The 12,390-nt window shown below is 40.3% G+C and overlaps 1 pseudogene; it reads left to right on the top strand.

Moving 5' to 3' along the window:
- The first annotated feature begins 496 nt into the window (after window positions 1-496).
- LOC113896686 lies at window positions 497-12,122 on the top strand (annotated as a pseudogene).
- The last annotated feature ends 268 nt before the right edge of the window (window positions 12,123-12,390 follow it).

Raw genomic sequence — 12,390 nt, 5'->3', positions numbered from 1 at the left:
CTGAGTGAAATGCTAGAGGGGGGTTTCTCAACCTCAGTGTATGCAGCTGACGTTTTGAGTCCCATTATCTTTTGATGCGTGTGTGAGTGTGTGTGTGTGCGTAAGTGTGTGTAGGGGGTTGTCCTGTGCACTGTGGTCTGTTTTGCAGCACCTGTGACCTCTACCCACTAGATGCCAGCAGTACCTGCCCCAGCTCGTAAAAACAAAAAAGTATTTCCAGACACCACCAAATTTGCCCCCGATTAAGAACCATTGCTCAAGAGGAAATGTACACCACAACTTGGATTCTGATTCTATGAAAATCTTAAAATGGCATTTCACACAAAGGGGAAAAGCATCACCACTGACTTCATCTAAGTCCTCCGGGCACTTCAGTGGGGCTTGGGGAGAGAGGTCTTTGAGGCAAGAGCAGTGAATGCGCACTGACAAGGAAGTTGCTGGGGGCGGGGGCAAGAGGGGTCAACCCTGGATGTGAAATCCACTCTTCTTGACAACGATGCCGCGACAAGCAGGAACCAACAGAGACCTGTCAGGCCAGGCAGCAACATCTGGTAGATCCCAGACTACTTGTGGGGACCTCCAGCCTTCATCTGGCCAAGTGTGAGGTGAATTTTCAACATCTTGAAGAACGGGATGATACCAACCAGTTAGACATTTAATAGGAAATCCTTTCTTTCTTTTTTTTTTCCCCCCCCATTTTGGAGAGAAAACATTTTTCCAGAAAAACATGAAAGGTTATAATAGTGGTTTGAAATCAGTAAATCTCGATTTTTTTTCTTTGTGGTTATGGAAGAAATCATCAATTCCATTTCTCAATAGAACCTCATAAACACAACAGGCCAAATGCCAGAACAGAAATTAAATGGCTCTGTGAGCCTCAAGGGAAGACATACTTTAACCATGAAGTATTCACACCAAACCATGAGCGCAGTACATGAAGGAGAATGAGCTAGAGAATGTGCGGTTTGCATTTGCTGTTTTTGACAGCATGTTTATCAAAATAACTAACAATTTTCAAAGACAAGACTACTTAATTTTTACTCTATTGCTTTTCTGTCTGGGAGGAACTATAAAGAATAAGTTCACTAAGTTTTTGGTTGAGTTTTAGTTCATGTAATTTGTTTCATGTTAGATGTTTCAGAACGGCACCCCCTAGTCTTTTCATGGTTTGTTACCTTAAAATAGGGATGATAATGTCCTGGTGGATACGTATCACTCTGCCTCTGTCAAAAGCTGTGGAAGGTACAGCACACAGAATGAGCACCAATGTAAAGGATGGTTTAGTTAACAATAGTGTATCGATATTGAGTCATCGGTTGTATCGTATATACCACACTAATGCAAGATGTTAATAATAGGATGGAGTGGAGGGGTGTGGGCAGAGGGGGCGTGAGGGAACTCTGTATTTTCTGCGAACTGTCCTTGTAAACTTTAAACTGCTATAAAGACAAGGTTTACTAAATTTGAAAATCTGTTTTGTAAATTTTACAATAAAAGCCCCGAGACAGTTAAAATTCTGTAAATGTCTTTTAAATAGGACTTTTGAGTATCGTTCTGCTACTTGCTTATTTACTGCTGGAAGATAATTGCTCAGGATGAAGTAGGGGAGATAAAGGACTTCCTGCCTTGTTTGAGCGTGGCCAATGACCACTCTCATCCAAAGTCCTGGCAAGTACTGTCTAAGTGCTGTGAACGGTGGACCTCAAATTGCATTATATTTATGCATTCTCTTCTTGTCAGCGATTTCACATGCCTTTACGTTTTTCCTTCATGAAATAACTTTTGAAGTAAAATTCACTCACAATTGTTTATAATACATTCTCCGTGACAGGCCAAATTTATTTCTGGTTAACGACATATAGTACTCACTGGAAAAGCAGTTATGATGAATCAAAGAGCTTTTTGTTGGACTTTATCTATGCAACAGCAAACAAGCTGTTGTGTTGAAATATAGTAAATTTGTTTTCTCAGTGGCATTCTATTCACCCTGTCATAAAGACTATTGGTCCCAGTTCTAATCTCTGCAACAGTGGGACGTTTTTCAACACAGAAGCTTCTTGGATGGTTGTCAGAGATTCTCCAGGCTAATTAGATGTCATCTGTCATGGGAAGACTCAGAGCAGAACTTCATACTAGAGGCTCTGAGGGGAAAGAGCAATCTAAAGTCTTAAATGGTCCTTTATTCAGAGGATACACATGTGGTTGAAAGGATAGAACCTACTTTTATGACCACATTAAAAATACTCAGCGCAGCCAAGAGTAAGTGCAATTGGATGTAAGAGAAAGCTAGTGCTGGAAAAGACTCCCGAGAGTCCCCTGGACAGCAGGGAGATCCAACCAGTCCATCCTAAAGGAAATCAGTCTTGAATATTCATTGGAAGGACTGATGCTGAAGCGCCAGTACTCTGGCCACCTGATTCGAAGAGCCAGCTCACTGGAAAAGACCCTGATGCTGGGAAAGATTGAGGGCAGGAGGAGAAGGGGACAACAGAGGATGAGATGGTTGGGTGGCATCGTTGACTCAGTGGACATGAGTTGACTTTGAGCAAACTCCGGGCAATAGTGAAGGACGGGGAAGCCTGGACTGCTGCAGTCCACAGGGTTAGAAAGAGTCAGACGTGACTTAACTACTGAACGACAGCTGTGCTGAAAAGCGGCAAATACTTAGAGTTGGGAGGAACAGAACGAAGTGCAAAACTCATGGGCTTTGGAGTCCTAGAGACTTGGGTTCTACTCCAGACTGTAGAATCCCAGACAGATTGCTTCATGTCTCTGGGTTTCCAATCTTGCATCTGTGGAGTGAAGAAAGGAGAGGTCACGTCGTTCAAGAGCTAGATTCATGGTAAGAGTGCAGTAAGTGATGGTTTCATCACTGCCGTTAAGAGTGGTAATAGCAACAGCATAGTAGTAGGGCTTCCCTGCTGACTCAGTGGTAAAGAATCCGCTTGCAATGCATGAGACCCGGGTTTGACCCCTGGGTCAGGAAGATCTCCTGGAGAAGGGAATGGCAACCCACTCCGGTGTTCTTGCCTGGAGAATCCCACGGGCAGAGCAGCCTGGTGGGCTACAGTCCATGGGGTCGCAGAGTCAGGCACGACTGACTGACTAACACTTTCACTTAGTAGTAGCTGTAGTTATACAGTCTGAAAAAGAGACTTGTTTCCAAGAAGGTGAGGTACCTCAGTGAAAAGTAGGGAGACTGGGTTTCAAGGTGAAAGCTGGTGTTTCCAAAGTGGTGGGAAAGAACGAGGCACATTTTGACTAAGATAGGGAAGTTCCCTTGGGAGATTTACATGAAGTAAAATTAATGCAGTGTAATATCAGTTAGGGAATAATATCTGAAGGTTTGCGGGAGGAGAGCAGATGACAGAAAGACAGTGGGTTCAGGAGTCAGTGAACCTGGGCTCTAAATTAGGTTTTTACCTTTAGAGTCCCAATTCCTCTGCTAGCTAACTGAGTGACTCTGGGCAGGACAAGGCCTCTTTGAGACTTAAGTTGTTCACCTGTGAAATGGATCCATGGGTTCAGAGGGTCACTCAAGACGGTGGCAAATAAGAGTCTAAGTCCTTTGGCATACAAGAGGCATGATTAAAGCAGGAAAACAGTTGCTCTACAAGCTATTTCTAGAATTTACTGGAGAGGAAAATAGAGGAGGATCAAGTCAGAGAAAGAGTTATGTTTACAAAATACTGTCACAGCAGGACAACGGGAAGGGAATTACATCAGTTAACCTGGTGCAGGAATGGATATTAAGAGCCCATGAGTTGGGACAATGGGAATAACATGAAAATTACTGAAAGTGAGGGAAAGTAATTATTTGTAGAAGAAAGGGAACATGATAAGCTAATTTTTCAAAGAAGTTAAGTGTCAAGACATGGCAGGAGATCTTTAATATTGACTAATGAGCAATAAATTAGATTTAGTGATTTGATGTAAGTAGAATGGATTATATCACACATTTTAATTACCACTTTATCATATTAAAGATTTCCAAAAACTGACTATAAAATTCATATAAGAGCATAAAGTTCCAAGGATAACCAAGACAAATTTGAAGAAGGAAATATGAAGGAAAGACTTGCCTCATTAGATATCATGAATTACTACAGTGTACACTGTATCGAGTAAAATAATGTGGTGTTAGGGGAAGGTCAACATAGCAGCGAACGGAAAAGAAGCCAGACCTATCACTTAATGGAAATACCTACTCCTACATAAGACCTCAGTGTAAGCAGAGGTGACCTTAGAAACCAGGAGGCATTGTAAGTGGCTTCACTGCCCATGGAAAACTATATAATTAGAACCCGACCTTACATCATACTTCAAAAAAAAAAAAATCCAAATGAATTAAAGACACAAATGTGAACACACAACTAACTATACCTTTTTATGATGCAGAGAGGGAAGAAATTCTTAAACCAAGCTCAGCAAGTCAAATTTGTAAAGAAAAAGGTTGATGAATCTGACCGCATTATTACAATGAGAATATAAGTTACTGGTGAGAATACAGACTTGGCGAGCAATCTGGTGGTGTTCATAAAGATGCACGTTTTCCAGACTCAGAAACTCCAATTGCTGTGATAGACTTGAAAGAAACGTGAACATTTATACAAAAGGAGACAGTCTGCATAGCCTATACAAGTGAAATATTGGAAGCCACATAAATGCACATCAATAGAAAAATGAGTAAGTAAGTAGCTATGGCATGTCCCATACCGATTACATTTATTTAAACCTTGATCTACATGGGCTGATACAGAAAGAACCCAAAACAAAATAGTGAGTGAAAGAAGCAAGACTGACACGTGATATCAATTACGAACATTTTAAGAACTTACAAAAATAAGTAAGTAAAAATTGGTAAAATATACATTTAGTAAAAACACAGACAATGGATGGGCAGGGTATATGCCTGCTTTGGGGTAGAAGCTATCTCAGAGAGCAACAGAGGGAAGTAACACCGGAAAGTGGTTTAAACCTTCTTTGAGTGTATGTACCTACGGTTATTTTTGAACAATAAAGAAAACCTGTTAGTATCTTAAAATTCTGAGTGCTGGTGGTGAATGCTTACTGTCTTACTCTTTATACTTGTCTGTTTGCTTGAACTATCCCCAAATAAAGCAGAGTGGGGCAATTTTTATCTCTCATAATTTAAGCATTATCTATGTATTTGAATTTTAAGGCATTGTAATTACTGTTTTCTAAGTGTTTGGAAATTTTACTTCAAGCTTTCAAAATGATTTTTTTGTTTGTTTTACTTCTCCACTTCCCAAATTATCGAATAAAAATTACATGGGGGAAAAAAAACCTGCCATAAAACACTGATAGTTACATCAGCAAAGCATTCTTAACTTTTAACAAGATTTATTTTATGGCTCCACTTCAATTTTGATCAATTAAATGATCAGGGGCCACTACCAATTAAAAGGATTAGTGGGTTAATAAAATTCAATTCACTAAAAGTTACTTTCCAGTGTGTTTCCAGCGTAGAAGGGCTGCGTAAAATGAGGTACACCTGTAAATTCCAAAGTGTAACTTGGTCTCTTGGGACCATGGACCCCTTTGATCTTGTCACAAATTGGCTCCTGGAAACCAGAAGGCCTCCTGGACTCGAGTCTCCAGGGATCTCACCCCTGCAGCATCTCAAAACAAATAAAATGACTGAGACAGATGCTGGACCCAGACAGAATGGCAACCATTTCACAAAATTAACCCCCAGATGATGTGAACAGACAATTCTCCACATGTAATTATGGCTTTTGTTATTTTTCTCCCATGAAAGCTTTCTATTGCTTTGGCTTAAATGCAACAGATAGAGGTATTCAGCCTTGGCTGGCCATATTTCTGATCCATATTTCAATAGATTATCCTGAATTGGCCTCCTGGAAGCATTTATGCTGACCAGTTTTGAAAACCTCTTTGTCAGCCCCTCACCCTTACCTGCTAACGCCCAGCTCTAATGGATGAAAGCAGGGGGTGATGATAATCACTGTCTGCCCTGCCCTGAGTGCATTGCCTGCGTCTGCAAAATAGTCTGTCTGGAGGGGAGGAAAAAAAAGGAAATAAGGATTGTAATTCAATGAATACTTAGGAACCGAGCTTGAGGGTTTCTTTTTCTGTTTAAAGGAGTAGTGATATCAGAAGCAGGATTATGAAAAAGAAAGAGTTAGTAAAAGTAGGATCTTTGTGAATTAGAATAGCAAGGCCATTTCAAATTGAATTACACAGGATCATGGCAATTAGAATTGGAAAAGATCTCTCAGTCTTTCTCTGTCAAAGCATGATTACTCCCCACGGGATATTCTCCCGAGCTTAGTCCAGTCCAATTTTAAATGATTCAAGTGATGGGGCCTCCTTCGCTTCTCTTGGGATATCCCTTCACAGTCTGAAACAGCTAACAGCTAGGGAAGCCCCCGCGTATACATATGTCCTTTTTCCATGATTCTGTTCTGTGCGTCCCCAATCCACCTTAAAACTGTCTGAATTTAATTTTAAATGGGTACAACCTACATTTAAATGATTAAACCCAGCTGAGTCTGGGTCTTTTTGGATAGGCTGACTCTCTCTCTTTCACACATACACACAAGTATACACACACACACACACACACACACACACGAGCTCATGACACAGTCACAGTGTATTTATGGGAAACAATTAATAAAGATCCTTACATTTTATGTAATTCACTGATAAAACAATGTGAAAACTCAATAACCTACTGCTTTTCAACTGACAGAGGAGCAACAAACTATAAACCTAAGTGCTCCTTCACTTTGTGAATATTATATTTATTGTACATGAGTAAAATAATACGATCTTCTAATATAGTGCTTACTATAGCTTATTCAGTATAAAGGATACAGATATGCAATATGGTGCTAATGCCATAAGTAAATTTATAGAAATCATTTTATTCAAACATTTTTTTTCATCCATTCAAACAATAGGGGATTCATACTTTCTATGTAGATGGGCTCATTCCAACACTAAATTTGGTTTGAGATTTGAGTAAGTTGTAGGGCCTAGGGGAACAGCTTGGGGTGTTCAAGGTTAATGGAGGTTGCTTAAGGGTATTTAAATTTGATCAAGGATTTTATATAGCTTTCCATGTCCTTTCCAAAGAGCTGCCCTAAAGTATTTTTCACACCTGTCAATCAACCAACCAATATCCAATCAGGTAGGAAAATGAGTACCCTGGGAAAACGAGAAAAAAATAACTTGCGCTTTCTTTAAAGAGATGGAATCTACTGTTTCTGTGGGCACAGTTTTTGATGCCATCAGTTCATGAAATTTTGAGCTGAAAAGAGTCTTAGAGCTAGGAATCTTTGAGCTAGAATCAGCTAGCTCAGTGATTATACAGTCATGGTCTAGAAAAATTATAAAGAGAGTCTGTGCAGCAAATTAAACTTTTGAATGTCAGTTGGGTGAGTTTTAACTATGTGGATCGAACATGCTTTTACATCAAGCACCTCCATAAATCTTGTGAAAATTACAAGAAAGAAGTTTAAAAGAACAGAGAATGTAAGAAAGGAGAGTAGCCAAGGAGACATTCCTTGGCTATGCAGATTGCTTTTGAAGATGAGAGCAAATACGGCAGTAACTGAGTGATTTGAATGGAGGAAGCTAACAATAGCTAATGATTTTTGAGCATTTATTATGTGTTAAGTATCAACATAAAAGTTCCGCATAGTTTAATGCAGGAAGCTCTCACAACAATGCTATGAAGTTGAGTAGTATTGCTATCTCCATGTAACAGGTGATGCTTCTGATGTGATAGGTTAGTTAGGGAGCTGTTAAGTGACAGAAACTTGTAAGTCAACCCAGAGAATCTCACTCCCGCAGCTGCGAGAGGGGAATACCAGGGACGAGCAGGGCAAACTGCCCCACACGACCCCCTCAGAAGCTCGGTGGGAGAGGGAGTGAGCAGGAGGCCTGAATGATGCGTGACAGACCATCGAGAACGTCCTTAGGCCACAGTCTCCCCTCTGTCACATCAGATGAAAGGAGATGCTAAACATCCAAGTGGATCAGAAGATTGGAGGAGGCTTTGTGGTGGAAAGTGAGTGTCCTTGAAAAAATACTCACAACACCTGGCCTTATGGGTTCCCACAAAAAAGCCAGAGAGCCAACAAACCCCCACACAGTGATGCCTGTTTATCAGTTACCCACGTAAGCAAAGTGCTTAAAATCAGGTTTTACTGCCTCTTTCTTGATATCTGTTTCTACTGACTGCTTTATCTCTTACCAATAGGTTGCGTTTCCCTTGCTTTCTCTGTGTCTCATTTTTCACTGAATGCCAGTGTGTGCAGAAGACCAATGGAGACTTGAAAATTTCATCTGAATATCCATATTTTAAAAAAGAACCTTGACTTCTACCTTACCCCATACACAAAATTATAAATATGGATCATAGACCCAAATATAAAACGATAAAGCTTTTAGAAGAAATCACAGGAAAATATCCTCAGGACCTTAAAGTAGCAGAGCTTTCTCAAGGGGCACAAAACGCTCTGTCATAAAAGGGCAAACGGATACACTGGATTTCATCAAAATTAAGGAACTTGGTTCACAAAATGCAACATTAAGAAACTGAAAGATAAAGATACAAACAGAAAATGCAATATAAATCTGTACTACAGATAAATGACAAAGTACTTATGAGAATATGAAAAGCATTCCTTGAAATAAACAAGAGGCAAGACAACCCAACTTGTAAAAATTAACTGAAATACTTGAAAATAAGCAACGCAAAAGAGTGTATCCACATGTCCAATCATGTCTGACTCTTTGTGACCCCACGGACTGTAGCCCACCAGGCTCTACTGTCCATGAAATTCTTTAGGCAAGAATACTGGAGTGGGTAGTGGGTTGCCATTCCCTTCTCCAGGGGATGTTCCTGATTCAGGGATCGAACCCAGGTCTCCTGCATTGCAGGCAGATTCTTTACTGTCTGAGCCACCAGCGAAGCCCCAAATGTCCAATAAGCATAGGAGAAAAAAAAGTCAACATCACTAGACATCAAGGATACATAATTTAAAATGACAATGGGATATCACTGGTAAACTTCCAGAATGGCTAAAATTAAGAAGAGTGACTATATTAAATTTGGGTGAGACTTATGAGCAATTTAAACTCATATATTGCTAGTTGATGTGAGTAGAAATTGATGTAACCACTTGGGAGAACTGCTTGGCAGTATCTGCTAAGTCTAAATACGTAACTATTGTACAAGTCAGCAACTCTAGTCCTAGATGTATACTCAAGAGAAATGAGTTTATATGTACACCAAAACATATGTAAAAAAGATTAACAATAACCTTATATATAATAGCTTCAAGTTGGAAATAATCAGGATATCCATCAGTGGGAAAATGGATAAAGAAAGTGTAGTATATTTACATGGTGGAATAGCAAACATTCTTTTTTTTTAAGTTTTAAAAAAGAATAAACTACTACTGTGTACAACAACATGGATAAATCTGCCAGGCAGTATTTTAGTGAAAGGCAGGTGTAAAAACATATATACTACGTAATTCAATTTACATGAGGTTTAAGTACAGGCCACACATACATTTATGGCATTGAAGTTACAATAGTGATCACCTCTCTGGGGGTCTTATTTGCAATGCTATGATGTTATCTTGGCCATCTGTTGGTTACTTGAGTTCTTACATGTGTAAAAATTCATCATGTATATTTACTATCAATGCACATTACTGAATATACACTATTCTCAAGGAACACTTTTAAAAGGCTAAAAACAAGGTCAGCTAGGATCACAACATATGTGAAGAAACCTTTAAAATAGAACCTTGGGCTTCCCTTGTGGCTCAGTTGGTCAAGAATCTGCCTGCAATATGGGAGACCTGGGTTTGATCCCTGGGTTGGGAAGATCCCCTGGAGAAGGGAATCTCCACTCCAGTATTCTGGCCTGGAGAATTCCATGGACTGTATAGTCCGTGGGGTCCCAAAGAGTGGGACATGACTGAGAGATTAAAAAAAAAAATGAAACAAAGCTATCATTTTTTCCAGAAAGTCAATGGGATTTACATACATTCATGAAATAGAAAGCAGAGGAGTTAAAACCATAAAACAAAAAACAGAAAAAAAGAAATAGGTTTCTTTGGTCGGGGGAGGGGGGAGGTGGGGAGGGGATAAAATGTAAAAATTCCATAGAAAATAAAGTGGAAGAAATTATCTAGAAAGCAGAATAAAATGTTGGGAGATAGTCAATAGAAGTTACCAGGTTTTTAAACAATTTAGTTACTCCAGACAAAAATGCTCATCTCAGGACGTGGCCTTCATGATTTCAGTCTGACCTTGGGACAGCCTGGAAATATTTTCCTGCAACAAGCTGCCCGGTGACTTCAACAGAGTATGTTTGATTTTTTGTGAAATTATATTAACTCGGCGTGCTCACAACTATTTCCTCAGCTGTGATTGGCAAATACAACATTTCGAAGACAATTGACGAAGCAGATTCATTAATCTTTATTTCAGTTTGTTCGGGAGAGGAAACATTTCAAAACAATAGGTCTATATGAGAGGGGGAAAATAACAAATATTGTCCCAACAGCAACAAAATAATAAGAGAGGTGGGAATAGTTGAACACTGACCTTTTGCTATATTCCAGTTATCAGTCAACCCTGTGTATTTATCCATGTGAAACCAGTGTATGTTATCATTTCAAAATCATTTCTGCTTTTCTCTTCTCTTAAATAATGTACATTCTAGAAAATTTGGATAATACAGTGAAAACACAGAAAAATCAACGAGGATCCTTCTGCATACAGATAATCACTATTGATTGAGACTTAGTTTAAAATCCTTGTTGTCTTTCTTCTCTCTTACTATACATACATATATATATATTGATATATCTCATATTGATATATCTTTATATATAAAGATAAAACTTTATCATAAAAACAAGATAAAAGTCAAGCTTTATCATACAAACAAGACTGGACTATTTGTAAATATATAATAATATATAATATGAAATTATAATACATTTTTGGCGCCAAAATCAAGGGGGATAAATCAAGCTTTATCGTGCAAGCAAGACTGAACTATGTGTAAACGAAATAATACATTTTGGCGCCGCGGCAGCACACTGAGCGCCATAGCTCCAGCGGAGGGGCAAGCAAGGGCCTGCGGGCACCTGGCAGCTCCGTACCTCGCAGAGCAAAAATAAACACGCGCTAAGAAGCCCGGGGGCAAAATGCCATCATATGCATTCTTTGTGCAAACTCGCCGGGAGGAGCACAAGAGAAGCATCCAGATGCTTCAGTCAGCGTCCCGGAGTCTTCTGAGAAGTGCTCAGGAGGTGGAAGACAGCGTCTGCTAAAGAGAAGGGAAAATTCGAAGACGTGGCAAAGGCAGCCCAGGCCGGTTACAAGAGAAAAGAAAACGTATACCCTGCTAAAGTGGGAGCGGAAAAGAAGTTCAGGATCCCGGTGCACCCAAGAGGCCTCCTTCAGCCTTTTTTTTTTTTGTTCCGAGCATCATCCAAAAAGCAAAGGAGAACATCTTTGCAACGCCATTGGTGGCGTTGCAAAGAAACGGGGAGAAATGTGGAATAACACTGCTGCAGATGGAAGGGCTGATGCTGAAGCTGAAGCTCCAACACCTTGGCCACCTGATGCCAAGAGCGGACTCGTTGGAAAAGACCCTGATGCTGGGAAAGACTGAAGGCAGGAGGAGAAGGGGACGGCAGAGGATGAGATGGTTGGATGGCATCACCGACTCGATGGACATGAGTTTGAGTAGACTCCGGGAGTTGGTGATGGACAGGGAGGCCTGGCGTGCTGCAGTTCATGGGGTCGCAGGGAGTCAGACACGACTGAGCGACTGAACTGATGCTGATACTGACAGACGACAAGCAGCCTTATGAGAAAAAGGCTGCAAACCTGAAGGAAAAGTCGAAAAGGATATTGCTGCCTACGGAGCTAAAGGGAAACCGGACACAGCAAAAAAAAAAAAAAAAGGAGGGGCGGGAGGAGGGGAGTGGAGGAGAGTCCTCAGGGCTGAAAAAAGTTGGGGAGAGGAGGAAGAGGAGGACCAGGGGGAGGACCAGGGGGAGGAAGAAGACGAAGAGGAAGAAGATGGTGAGTAAGTTGGTGCTCGTGCAATTGCTTTTTTTCATTGTCTATAAAACATTTAACCCCCCATAATCAACTCACTCCTTTTAAAGAAAGAAACTGAAATGTAAGGCTGTGCTAAGATTTGTTTTTAAACTGTACAGTGTCTTTTTTTGTATAGTTAACACACTACCAAGTGTGTCTTGAGATAGCCCTGTCCTTGCCGTGTTTTCCACAGCACCTTGCCTGGAAAGTGTACATGGAGCCTTAGAGCTCGTTCCTGGTGGTGTGCAGTACGCATTA

This window comes from Bos indicus x Bos taurus, chromosome 7, assembly GCF_003369695.1.
Source record: "Bos indicus x Bos taurus breed Angus x Brahman F1 hybrid chromosome 7, Bos_hybrid_MaternalHap_v2.0, whole genome shotgun sequence".
In the NCBI taxonomy this organism is placed as follows: Eukaryota; Metazoa; Chordata; class Mammalia; order Artiodactyla; family Bovidae; genus Bos; species Bos indicus x Bos taurus.
This window is presented reverse-complemented; position numbering and strand designations above follow the sequence as displayed.